The sequence below is a fragment of the Mesoplodon bidens genome (genome assembly GCF_964165515.1).
Source record: "Mesoplodon bidens genome assembly, chromosome: 2".
Taxonomy (NCBI): domain Eukaryota; kingdom Metazoa; phylum Chordata; class Mammalia; order Artiodactyla; family Ziphiidae; genus Mesoplodon; species Mesoplodon bidens.
The window spans coordinates 127,075,218-127,089,388 of record NC_138177.1 but is presented as its reverse complement, the minus strand read 5'-3'; positions in this window follow the sequence as shown (position 1 = coordinate 127,089,388).

Here is a 14,171-nt window from a genome sequence, read left to right as displayed (position 1 = left end):
TGGAAGTGACAACTCAAAAATTTTGCCATGTTTTGTTTATTATAAGCAAGTCACTGAGTCCAGCTCATATTCAAGAGGAGGGGGTTACAAAAAGAGATAGCCTTGATGTTGGATTTCCAGTCTGCTACTGCTCTTCCTGCAGTTAGGCAGAAAGTTCTTTCTTGAAGAGAATCAGGTGACACATCTCCAGCTGTATCAAACCTTCTGTGCTATGGGGTGAAATTCATGTTATAAGACAGTATGGTTAGCTGAACTCAAAATTAGCCTACATGTAAAAATATTGCCAATTAGAATAATACTTAACATTTTTTTAAAAAGTTGATTGTGTTGTCACAATGCTATGGTCTATAACATAACCACTTATTCTTCAATAAAGCTTTATGAGGATATCTTATTATCATTTCCATCACAGATTAAAGATTTAGACAAGTAAAATTACTCCCTCAAAGTCGTACTAGGTGGCAGAGCCAGGAATAAAATCTAGGCCTCTTGACTCTAGAACTCATAACTTAGTTACTAATCTATATTCCATGTTGATTAACAGATGGTGTCAAATTTAAAGCATTTCTTAAATGATGTGCTACAGGATCTTGCTCATGTATCGGTACTCTTGGGTAACACTTTCCATGACTTGTTGAAGGCATGGTAGACTAGCTTGTCAGATCTGTAGGTGACAAAAAGCTGGGAAGGATAAAAAAATACTTTGGACACAAGAATCAAAGGCATTCCTAGACTACAGTGATGTTCAAAATAATCAAGATGAAATTTAGAAAGGATACACATTAAATTTTACACTTAGGTTCAACATTTTCCTGCACAAATTCTGCATGAAAGAAATCTAACTTAAGGGCAATTCATGTTGAAAAAAAAAAAAAAGCCTTAGGGGATTTAGCTGACTCTAAGACAGCTCAGCAAAAGGAAGATTAAGCCTGACTATCAGCTAGACCTGAATCTGGATTCTATTTCTAACACTTAACACTTGGCCAGATACTTTGACTTTCTGAGGCTGAGTTTAGCTATCTAAAATGGGGATAGTAATAATATTTGCCTTAATTCAGAGACTTCTCAAGCACATTTTGTGGAAAAAAAACACAAGTAAAAAGAGCTTTATAAACTTTTATATAGAAGATAGATAAAAAACCTTCACCCCTGGCTCTGGAAAATTTATCTTCCACAAAACCGGTCCCTAGTGCCAAAATGGTTGGGGACTGTTGGATTAGTACATAGAGCAATATGAATGGATCTCAGTGACATAGTGCTGAGTGAAAAGAGAAAGGTATTATATTTAATAAATACTTTTTAATGTGAATTTAAAACATGTGCACAAACACCAATACAATTTTTGCAAGAGCCCATAAAAAGAAAAAAGATATATATTAAATACATTAGTATGCTGCCATAGGGGGAAGGGAATGAGAATGGAAGATGAGGAAAAAAGGCAATGAGATGAATCAGCTAGTGAACAAGTGAGACCTAAAGGAGCAGCACTGAGTGGGCCGATGGTGCTAATATGTCATGATTAACTTAACTGACACCCAAAGTCTTCTCATTTCCAGGGTAAGTAGGGCTCTTTGAGCAGCTCGTCATGTGTCACAGTTTACAGGACCCATAGCACCCTGGATCATCTCTTCTGAATCATTTCACTCTCTCTCCTGTTTATCTACTATCCAGACACATTTTCCAGAATTCCTACAGCCATGTATGGAACAATAATTCCTAAGAGTCAAAGTTATATCCTTGGGAACTTAGGAGATTCTAAATTTGAAGATAAGAATTCAGTTGCATTCTGTATTCTGTACTTACTAAGGCAGGGGAATGGTTACTAAAAATGTCAATAAAAAAATTCAGTTAGCTAGATGCTGTGAACTTTCCAGTTGACTGATATTTTATGGTATGTGACTTAAATAAAGTTACAGAGCACACTCAACAATCACGAGCAGCAGTAAAAATGAGTCATGTAGTGACCCAGACCACTGAATATTGATTTCTTAGAAGACAATGTAGTGAAGTGGTTAAAAGAGTGTTTCTGGATTCAGACTACTAGTGTCAAATTCTGTTTCTTCTACTTGCTGACCACGTGACTGTTATGCTTATATAACCTCACAATGCCTGAGTACCTTTATTGTTAAAAAAGGGATAACATCGTAGCTTATAGGTTTGCTGTAAGGATTAAGTGAAATATTTCATGTAAAGCACCTAGAATAGTGCTTAGTATCCAATACATACTCAATAAATGTTAGCTTTTTCTATCTCAAAGTAGCTCATTCTTTTCTCTGACAGTATTCAGACTCCACTCCCATACCAAGTGCTGTGTTTGATGCTGAGAGAAAAGAAGACCAAGAACTAGATTTTTTCTTTGATAGTCTAATAATCTAGTGGATGCAATTAATACATGCACAAACGCCTGCTGTACAATTTATTAAGAACTCAATATGTACAAGATGCTGGATGTAATGTATTAATTCTGTGTGAAGGTGTCAGGAAAACCTTTTAGAAGTGGTGACCCTTGGAGTTAGGACATTCAGACTGTTAGAAGTCTACTATATGACGGAGCTTTGTTGTAAAGGCAAGGAACATAACATTAATAAACATAGTTCCTTAATAACATCTCAATTTAGTGAGAAAGGTAGACATACAGTGATACAAATTATAATGTATGGTCAGTGTTTTGATAAAAGTATGAGTAAAATATTATAGGATGTCATGTCATGTCATGTCATGGCAGGCGTCTCCAGAGATGAGGTAATATGTTAGCTGCATATGAAACAATGAGCAGGAATATGGAAATAGAGAAAAGAAAGGAGAGACTTCCAGGCAGAAGAAACAATGCCCGTAAAAGAATCATCAAGGTAAGATCTGTACAGGAACAGAACTACCATGAAGCACATGAAGTTTAAGTTTCAGGGCCTCTTATTTGAGTGTGCCCCTTCTATCTCTCCATGTGTTCTTCTCTAAGATGGTAGGAATCAGCAGAAAAATGGGATATTAGAGGCATGGAACTCTGCTCCTGATGATGGTCCTGGGGCTGTAGGTGGGGTCAGCAGGCTGCCAGCACTACTTCTACCTCTGCCTCATCTCCATCAGCACCCTGTCCCCAGAGTACCTCCTCAGTCATCCCAACCCTGTCTTAGATTCTCAAGAATAAGGATTTGAATAGGATGCTGCTCTGTGTCCTGCTTAAGGCCATTATGATTCAGAGTATAGCAACCAAGACCCCCCAATTCCCAGGATCATCATGGTAGGACAGTATGGGGTGGGGGCATGGTGCTAAGGTTAGTGAGGAGCTGTCTGGGCTGTGCTGGACCAAAGGAGAGCAAAGGCTGGAGTTCTCACTGGCTTTGTTACTGAGCCAGAAATGGCACCTTAGCAGAACCTAAAGAAAGTCACAGAGGAAATGGAAATAAATATTTCTAAACTACCAATAATAAAAAACAAATATAGATCAACCAGCTAGAAGAAATTCAGAATAACATTACTATTCTACAGAAAATATTAAAAATTATTGCATATGAAGAGACAATCAAGAAATTTGCAACCTCAAAATTTAGAAAAAGATATTAAAGAAGTATGTCAGGACTCTAGATAATAAAATACTAATTTTCTGGATTGTTTTTTATATTTATGGTATTTGTCAGCTTTCTAAAATGTATAATTTACCATGAATTTATGTTTATAATTTTATAATTTTATAATTTTTTTCTTAACAAAAATGCCCCAAATTTATGTAAACATCTGGCCTCACAAAAACTAGATACCTTCCTGATTTATGGTGCTAACAATGAGAAGTGAAATATTTTTCCATTGCAATTTCTCTCTTCTCTTCATGTAATTTCTAACCAAGAGAGCTGTATGAATGACAATAGCCCGAAGTATTAATGTATGTATGAGCACACACATACAGAAAATGTATTAATAGCTGGACAAAGTATGATAACTTCCAGTGCAGTACTTTAATACTTTCTTGCAAAATGTGGTTTGGGAAATATTGTATGAGTGAGGGGTAAAGCCTTCTGCTGTTTTCCCTTGAATTTATTATGGTTGTATCTATATACCAGGGTCCAACTTAACTTATCCACTCAAGTTAAGTGGGGTCTGAAGACTGAGTAGAAAGAAAATAACTATTACATCTAATGAATTCACTCACCCAATAAATATGGCCCAACCACTGTCCTAGACTCTGATTAATCCAAATTGTCAGCCTCTCTTCTCTTGGCCAGTGGTGTTGAATGAAGGAAGATGGATAGAGGCAGACAGTCCTTGTTCAGTTAAGGGCACTTGTGAAGAGCCCTGTATTATAAACCTGATTTTATATTGTTTACAATTGGGAGTAACTGTAGGTTTTTAAAAGATTGATTTATTTTTGTGGAAAATAATTTTGGAATGAATGGATAAATGAATGGAAGTGAGAGAGACTATTCAGAGACATAGCACCACATTTCAGATGAAAGATGATAAAGACCTGGACAGTGGCAACGGCAGAGGGAATGGAGAAGAGTCTGGATTTCGAAGACCTTCCCAAGGGATGTTTGAAGGTAATAGATGACTAGTTCGATTCAGAGACTGAAGAATTAAGAGAGGTTTAGGTTTTCTTCTAGGCTTCTAGTTTTGGAGAATAGATAACTTCTAACATTGTTTGGAGAGAATGATAATCCCGAAGAGTAGGTTTTATAGGAAAAATAATCAGCTCAGTAGCTAGATAGAAATCTAGCTACTGGATCTTGAGCTTCGGTGAGATGTCAGGGCTAGAAATAAAGATGTGGGTGTTGTCAACATATGGGTGGTGGTTGAAGCCATGCAAAAGGAGAAGATATATAAAGAGAAGAGTAAAGAACAAAAAAAGAAATTTCTGGGAAGAAAAAGAAAAAAGTACGATTAAAGAGGGAAAGTAAATAAAGCCAATGAGTAAAAATAAGAGGGGGCTGTCACAGAAGTTGAAACCCCAAAAACTGTTTAACCTGAAGGCTAAGGGAGGAGAGAATTTCAGGAGGTAGAGGATGGCCAACTGGAAGAGTTGAATATGATCGGTATTCAATATTGGGATAGAATATGATCAAATTTGCTTTTAGAAATTGAACTAAATGGAAGAAAAACTTGAGGCAGGAAGCTACCATAATACTCTCAGACAACGGGAGACCTCAATCAAGCATTAGAAGTGGGAATGCAAAGAGAAAAAAAAAAAGAGGCATTTAGAAGTTGCTTTGGCAGAAACTGATGGTGGCTGGATATGAAGAGTGGAAGAGGCGAGTCACAACTGATTTTGAGTTTTCTATCTTGATGAATGTTGTGCTGTTAGCTGAGATGGAGAGAACCTGGTTTGGGGAAATTTGCAGGGAGGTAATGAGTTTTGTTTTGAATTTGTTTAATGTGGCATGCCTGAAGACACTCAGGTAGAGATGTCCTGAATGTGTCTAGGACTCGGGAGGGAGTTTTGGGAGGAAGTTTTAATTGAGAGTGGGAAGAGTAAAGGTCCTAGGTTAAACCACGATAGAGAACTGAGATTGCATAGGAAGAGCACATGAGTGTGAGAACTATGCTTAGGACAGTAAACTGTCAGATGTGTGAGAAAAGTGGAGCCAATACATAGTCCTAAATTTAAAAAATTACTCCATGCAGCCAAAATAAATTACTAAATGCCTTCATAGAAGGTAACCAGCAACATCATAGTGAAGCAGTAAATTCACACTAAGCATTTGGCTTGGGATGTGTGATGATTATTAATAACATGTAAACTAGATGGGAAGAGAAGAAAGAACATGGACTTGAGTGTTCCAATGTATAACTGATTCACTTTGCTGTATGCCAGTAACTAACACAATATTGTAAATCAACTATACCCCAATAAAAATTAATGAAAAAAAATTTAAAAAAAAGAGTGTTCTAGAGTTGGATTCAAATCCTGGCCCTTCTAGTTACATTTTGTGGGACTTTGCACAGAGTAGGCGCTCAGTAATGCTAACTTCTCCCATCTCTCCATCTCTCATCCTTGTCTTTCTCTCTTCCCTCTCTCTCTCCCTTTCCTATGTGGGTTCAATTGTTTGAAATGAACCCTTCTTTGGCTTTAAAAATCCTCAATTGAAACACAAGGGTTCAATTATGTACATACTGATAAGGAATGATATCTTAGGGGATGTAACCATAAGTTAAAACAGCTGTACTGATACCCACATAAGCAGCACTTATTTGAGAACATCAATTGAGCAGGTTCTCTTCCTAAGATGAGTCACCTACACACGAGGAAATAACTTAAAAGAGAAAGAGGAGAGAAGGAGGAGGGGAGAGAGAGAGAGAGGTGTGTGTAAAAATGTTAATTACTTACAGGGTAAATAATTTCTTTTTTTTTTTCAAAATAAAGACAATTAAGAAATAATATGTCCATAGACATATTATAGAATCATTGAAGGAGCTGGTGGTAAGGCTTTTAGAGGTTATGGAATATGTTATTTTCTCTTTTATTTTCTTTTGCAGCAGAATCTTCCTCTCACAAATGAAATCTTATACAAATAACAGAGTTATTAACAAAGTTAACGTTCCTCAGATTGATGCAGGGGTAGGAGACCCTGAATCCTTCTTTCTCAGTCTCTCCTAAACCCCTGCTTCAGCTGGTCCCTGAGGTGCCACTGTGAAACTCGAAGGCTCTATAGAAGACAATTTCTAATCATGGCTCTAGTCCAACTGCCTCATTTAATGAAGAGGAGACTGAGTAAAATGGCGAGGGTAAGTAGCTTGCTGTAGGTCCTGATGGTAGTGTGGCAGTTTTGTCTTGATTTCTCCTCCAAGGCTTTTGTGGGAGGGACGTTTTAAAGCCTGCATTTTGAGCAAATGACCATCTTCCCACTTTATTTTTGCATCCAGTGTTCCATAAAAATAAGATTCAGAATGTTACTCCAACCCTTTCATCTCCAAGCAGAGTCCCAGGAGGTTGACAGCCTCATGAGAAAATACACAAAGCTTTTCACTGGGGGGACTGCCAAATTTGATTAAACAGGAGTGGTAGTTGGCCATGAGTAGATTCCTTGAGGGCAGCCAAGAAACAGAAGTCTCTCACATGGCAATTGGGTACAGAATCCCACTGGAACTAAAATTCATGTCTGGGAGCCAGGACATAATGAGCACACATTCATCTCTCATGCTCAGATGAATAGGCCATTCTGGTGCTTTCTGAAGACCATGTAGGAATGTATATGAGAGGAAAACTGAGAAGGCTGAGCTCTGTCTTGGCCAGGAGACATCGAAGACAATTAGCGGGCACTGGGGAGGGTGTCTGCTAGTTTTAGGAAGAGGAAAATGCAATCAATGCCCTCTTCTGAGTTAAAGTTTTAACCCAGTTGTAACTTTATCCCAGTGGAATATTCAACGGATTTAAAATTATTTTCGTGAGCATTTTCTGAGTCCCTACTATGTCCAAAAAGTTGTATGGTGAGCTTTGGATGATCAAAATAAGTTCTTTCCCTCAAGAATTATATGTCCAAAGGAAGTGGAATCACTATCTCAAAGATATCTCCCCTCCCATGTTCACTGCAGCATTATTCACAAAAGCCAATATGTGGAAACATGTCTTGTGTCCATCAACAGATGAGTGGACAAAGAAAACTAAATATACATACACGCACACACTGGAATATTCTTTAGCCATAAAAGAAGGAAATCTTGACATTTGACAACATGAATAAGCCTTGAGGCATTATGCTAAGTGTAGTAAGTCAGACGGAGAAAGACAAATACTGTATGATCTCATTTATATATGAGCTCTAAAAATGTTGAAGCTGTAGAAACAGGGAGTAGAATGGTATCTTCCAGGAGCTGAGAGGTGGGAGAAATGGGGAGATGGGGGTCAAAGGGTACACATTTTCAGTTATAGGAAGGATAAGTTCTGATGATCTAAGTTACAGTGTGGTGACTATAGATAACAATACCATATTGCTTACTTGCAAGTTGCTATGACAGTGGTGCTTAATGTCCACACCATAACAATAACAACAAAATGATAATTATGTGAGGTGAAAAATTTATTAAATTAACCTTATTGTGGTAAATATTTTACAATATATACCTGTATCAAATCATCACGTTGTACATCTTAAACTTATATATATGTCAATTATATCTCAATAATAGAATTAAATACAGTGAGAGAAACAGACGTGTGTAATTTAACTGAAATAATAGCTTATACATCTTTTGTCTTCATCATCTAGTAAGATGCTTAACTTATAGTATATCTATTTATTGAATGTATTGATAGTCCATCTGTATATGAAAAGGATCTGAAGCAGTTACAAAATGCTTAATAAGTGTATGAATAAAATGGAAAATCAGGACCAGAGCAGAAAGAATAACATGATTTTAGTCTGCAGAGGAGAACTGCAGTAACTTGGTTCAAGTTATGGCTCCCCCACTTATTACCTGTGTGAACATTTGTAAGTTATTTAAGTCTCCTCATCTGTAAAATGATGATAATAGTATCTACCTCATGGGTTATCGTGAGGATTAAATGACATAATATGTGCTAAAATTAATAACTGGTCAATAAAGTTTAGATATTATTTTGCTTTGCTTTCTGGGAAGATTCTTCCCTATTATCTTCCCATTATTTTATGAAGTTTTAAATTGCTATTGCATCTTGATGGTATTGTTTAACTTCCAAGTGCTCCTTTTGGTTTTATGTGTTCCTTTTACTTTTTTTGTAACTTACTTCACTAATGCAATTATAATGTCTCTGATTATAGTAAGGGTCTTTGTCCATAATTAATTTTAGTTTTCTTCTATCTGCATAGATTCTGATTCTTCTAGGTTTATTTTTATCAGTGTTTTTTTGTTCTAATTATTATCACTAAAATTAGAGTATTGACTTTCAAAAATGTTTGACTATGACTCTCAATAAAGAGTAATTTTTATATCAGGACCCACTACACAGCACACACATACACACAAACATACAAACACAGACACAGATACACATATTTACACACCATCTGGAATTTAAAATTCATATAATAATACTTACTATGTGAACTATCAGACAAATGATAACCTATGATTTAAAAACCCTGAGGTGAGGGCTCTAAGTGCACAGATAGGCATTATTGACTGAGTTTCACTGAATTGGTCTGACTGGGCCGTTCAGGAGATGATACTTCAATGTTAATATCATTAAGTCTTTCCTCTTAGTCTGGTCAAATTCCTAGGGAGGTTGCTACCAATTTCCTGTCAGCAGGGTAAAGGCACCAGCATGTCTGTCAGCACCGGGAGCTATGTCAGGAAAAGGTGCTCAGTCTCAGCATCAAAATACATGTTCATTTCCTCTTTTCAGTACAATATATCAAGCCATGGGTGCGATTTTTTAAATGCCAGACTCCTACCCTGCTACCTCATTAGGATGGGGTGACTCAGGTAGAAAGTAAAGGAAACATTTTGGGATCACTGAGCTTTCTACTCCCCAACCAGAGACTTGAGAGTGATAATCTCTCAAGTATATATATTATATCTACAGATGTATATATATTATGTCTACAGATCATAAAAAGACATGTACAGAAGAGGAAAAGGAAGATGGATAACAAAAAGGAAGAAAAATAACTTTAAGCATAGGAATGTAGCATGGATTGGCAAGAATAGTGCAGGAAGGTCAACATCCATAATGAGCTGAGGTTTGCAAAATTTGCTACCAGCCATTGAGTTTGGCCTCAAATGGAAATGAATAGGGCTATTTTGGGTGAAAAGTCAAGACTGTCTGGTTGATATATTTCCCCCCTTGCTCTCTTGCACTTTGCTATTTCTTTCTCTATTAAACAAAGACATTATCTAATATTAAAACAAATTTCCTTTACTTTCCAGTATTTTCCCTAAGCCTTTCTCAGTCCAATATGTAGGATTCACAGTTTAAAAACTAATTTTCTAATCTACCAATGTAGGAAATGGAAGGGCCCAAAGCAAAGATGTTAAGCTGAATGTATTGAGGCCACAAGTTCATAGGTAGAAGATATAAGGAGACCTCAGGATACATTGGTTGGGGCAGATGGAGATAACTTTTCCAAACAGAATGAAGAAGTGGGTGAATTTGACCAGGAGGTAATGTGGCCACTTCATTGCCCTCCCATAAAGAATGGCAAACATTGTAAATGTGTTAATGAGAAAGAAGAAAAAGAAAAAACATCTCAGTCAATGTAGGCTTCTATATTAAAGAAAAAACATCTCAGTCAATGCAGGCTTCTATACTACAGCTTTGGACTTTTCCTCACCATCTTTTTCTGGGTAGAGCAGACAACCATATCCCATTTAAGAGGTACTTTCTGGTTTCATTATGCTTTTCTTTTTCTTCACCACACTCACAGTTGTACAAGTACCTTATGCAATTTCAGTGAATTGTTGCTCAGCATAGATCAATACCAGTTCCGGTACTGACGATTTCTCAAATCGTGTACCCCTATAAAGCCACCTTGTGAACAGTTCCATACAAGCTCATTTAAGGCTCCTTCGGAACTTAAGTACTCTGTAGGGATGGCACCTAATTGATTTTCTACAGCAAACTGACCCCCTCAGACCTTGAGCAAGCATCCAAGCTTGCTATAATACAGTGAAAAGAGAGCCCTTAGGATAAACGGTTGTGGCTGGGGGAAAAGGTTCAGAAGTGCTGACCTGAAATGGAAAATTCTGACTAATTCATCCCCCCCAATAGTATGTTAGCATGGAAACATGGAAACTCTCATAGTGGTGAGATAACTAAAATGTCTGAATTCCATCCTTTGCTGAAAACTCCAGAGCCTTTAATTCACATTTTTGTGATATTTTCCCCTAAAGATAGAGAATCACACTACATATACTGATTATATTTTTAAAGATGATGTATGTATTTTTTCCATTACAAGAAGAGTACATACTTATAAAAAGAAAATGTAAAGCCCAAAAGAAGCAGGGAAATTACCATCCTGCCACATTTTTAATCCACGGAAATAATCACTTTTTATGTGTGTGTATTTTTGATTTTTTTCCCAAATATAAATTTTTGAATCTTTGAAATAATACAGTTGTAATCCTATCACTTCTAGAATTTAGTTTCTTGTTTCCCCCCCCCTGCACACTTATCATAAGATAAAAGCATTTTTAGGATATTGCAAATTAATTATAAATATAATATTTAATTATATCTCAATATGCTATTGAGTAGATGATTTAATTATCTTTTACTGTGGGATATTTAAGTTATTTCCAACTTAGAATAAAATCATGGTAGCATTTCATAGTAGTGGGGAATAAAAGGACTCCCCAACACCATACACTCAAAATGGATAACTGTAAGTTAAAGCCCACTTCTTACCTTAATCCTAAATAAATTCCAGATGGATTAATGATTTAATATTTTAAATGGTATCATAAAAAGCCAAGAAATATATAAGGGTGAATATTTATATAATTTTGGTGTGAAGGGTCTTTCTAAGCAAGAAAACAAAGCAGAAACCACAAGGGAAATAATTGGTAGATTTTAAGGAAAAATAGCAAACAAAGCTACCTAAAATAATTTAGAAATCAATAATAAAACAAAAAAGGTATATGTATAGTTGATTCACTTTGTTATAAAGCAGAAACTAACACACCACTGTAAAGCAATTATACTCCAATAAAGATGTTTAAAAAAAGGTATAAAGATGGTTTAAATTTGATGTGTAGATGATTCAGTATAGAAAAAGTGACAATCACTTAAAATATTCACATATGCTAGTAATAAAAGATATATTGAACATAAATTAAAATAATGATATATCATTTCCCTTATTATACTTACAGTTTATTTTTTTAATTTAATTTAATTAATTTATTTTTTTATACAGCAGGTTCTTATTAGTTATCTATTTGATGAACCAGTTTGCAAGGCAGAAATAGAGACACAGATGTAGAGAACAAACATATGGACACCAAGGCGGGAAAATGGGTGGATGGTGGTGGTGGGATGAATTGGGAGATTGGGATTGACATATATACAGTAATATGTACACTTACCATTTAAAATGGTTAAAACACCTTGTGCTGTCATGGCTCTGGGAAAATAGATACTTCTAAACACAGAGTGGAATTGTAAGTTGGTACAACTTCCCTGGAAGACATTTTGACATATATATCGAAGACCCTAAATATTGAGTACTTTTAAGAAATTCTTGGAATTTACTCTAAGGATTAAATGTGTTCATAGATATGTATACATAGATATTCATCTCAGTGTTCTGTATTATCATGAATAATGGAAAGCAGCCTAAATGTCCAACAGCACTGTATTGTTAAAACATTTTGGCATGACCATACAATAGAAAGCCATGTGGTTCCTAAACAAAATGATGTAAATTTATATACAGTGTTAAGAAGTTGAGGACAATCATTATCTATTAAAGAGAAAGAGTGTTACTGAAGAAAATATATGATATTCTATCTTTGTATGTATTTATGTTTCTGATTACTTGGGAGAAAATCTGGAAGAATAGGCAAGAAAATGTTAACAGCGGTTATTTCTGGGGAGTGAGATTTTAGCTGGTATAAATTTATGTACCTCCCCCAATCTATATTTCCTATTTTTTTGTCCTATTAGAATGTACCTTTTTGAATAATAAAAACATATAAATGATGTTTTAATGTATACTTAAGCCCATATGTCCTTAAGTACATTTATTATTTTTTCTTTTAGGATAAATGACCTTCTCTTTAGAAGTGGGAAGGTCACTTCAAAGGATGTGAATAATTTTGAAACTCCTGATATAGCTTGCAAATTGCCCTGTATCAACATAACACCCTCATGGACATTAAGATAAAAGTACCATTTTCACCATACTCTTATCATCATTGGCAAAATGATTAATAGTAAGAGTACATTTTTAAATTTTAAATATTTGTTAATCAGTTGACTTTTCACTGTTGGAGTTTTTTCTTTGACGGCATATTTTAAAAACCATAACAAGAGCTTATATTGTAAGCAATGCATTTTCGGATAATCATAAAAGCAAATTCACTTTTTACAGGCCACAAAAATGCTAACGAATTATGATGACTTTTCTCACTTTTTTAGCTAAGAGAACATAGTGGTAGGCAAATTCACTGATACTGATCATTTTCTTTTTTTTTTTTTTTTTTTTGATCATTTTCTTATTGTCTGTCTTTTGCAGTTCAGTTGTGCCCTTTGGAGGACCTTATGCCTTTTCCCTCTTCATTCCAAAGAACAAGTCAATGTTAAGGTAAAGGATATTTTATTGAATCCTGTTTCTAATAGATGATGCTTTCACTGTACTAAGCAAAGGAATTTAACATTCTGTACCCTGGCAGCAACTAATTGTCTGTTGGTTTTTTTTTCTTTCTTTCTTTACTCTTTGAATCATTTTCATACAGCTAATGGCGAATATGGACTCAATCTTGAGAAGGACTTATGTGAGTTGCCTAACAACTCTAAGCGCTGGAACAAATGTTCTTTTTCTTTCTTTCTCTCCCTCCCTTCCTCCTTTCCTTTTTTTCCTTCCTTCCCTTGCTCTATTTCCCTCTCTCCATCTCTCCCTCTCCCCTGTCTTGTATATGCTGCTTCTCATTGACTACCTTGCTCTTCCTTGCTCTAGCCTTTCCTCACCATTCTCCTTGGAATATACAGAGGATCAAGTTTGAAGTTAGGCTAACGTAGAAAGGAGCTAGGAAAGCTACTAGGCTGTATTTGGTTTACATCACATTGGTAAAACACATTTTTTTCTGAGGTCTACATTGGCTCATCAGGGGACTACATTTGGATTATAAGCAAACGGTTCAAAGCCCTATAGAGCATGCATTTACCTAGCTTTTTCCTCTGGGCAGTATAGTTCATAGGAACATTGGGAATATTGGGTTATGCTATTATAGTAGGGAATACTAGTTGCTCATGAAGAGCAATACTCTTCTCTTCTTCTTGGGCACAAAGTTGAACTATATTTCCTAGCTTCCTTTACAGTGAACCGTGGTCATGTATTGAGCTGGAGCCAAAGCAATGTGAGTGGAAGTGATTAGTATAACTCCTAGGCTATGCCATTAAAACCTCCTACGTGTGCTTCATGAATTTTCTACCTCTAACTGGAATGGACACATCACCCATGGAGACCTCGAGATTCATGAGTTAATGACTGTATAGCCTGTCGGTTGGATAAAGAGTGTTTATCAATGCAAGGATACTCTCA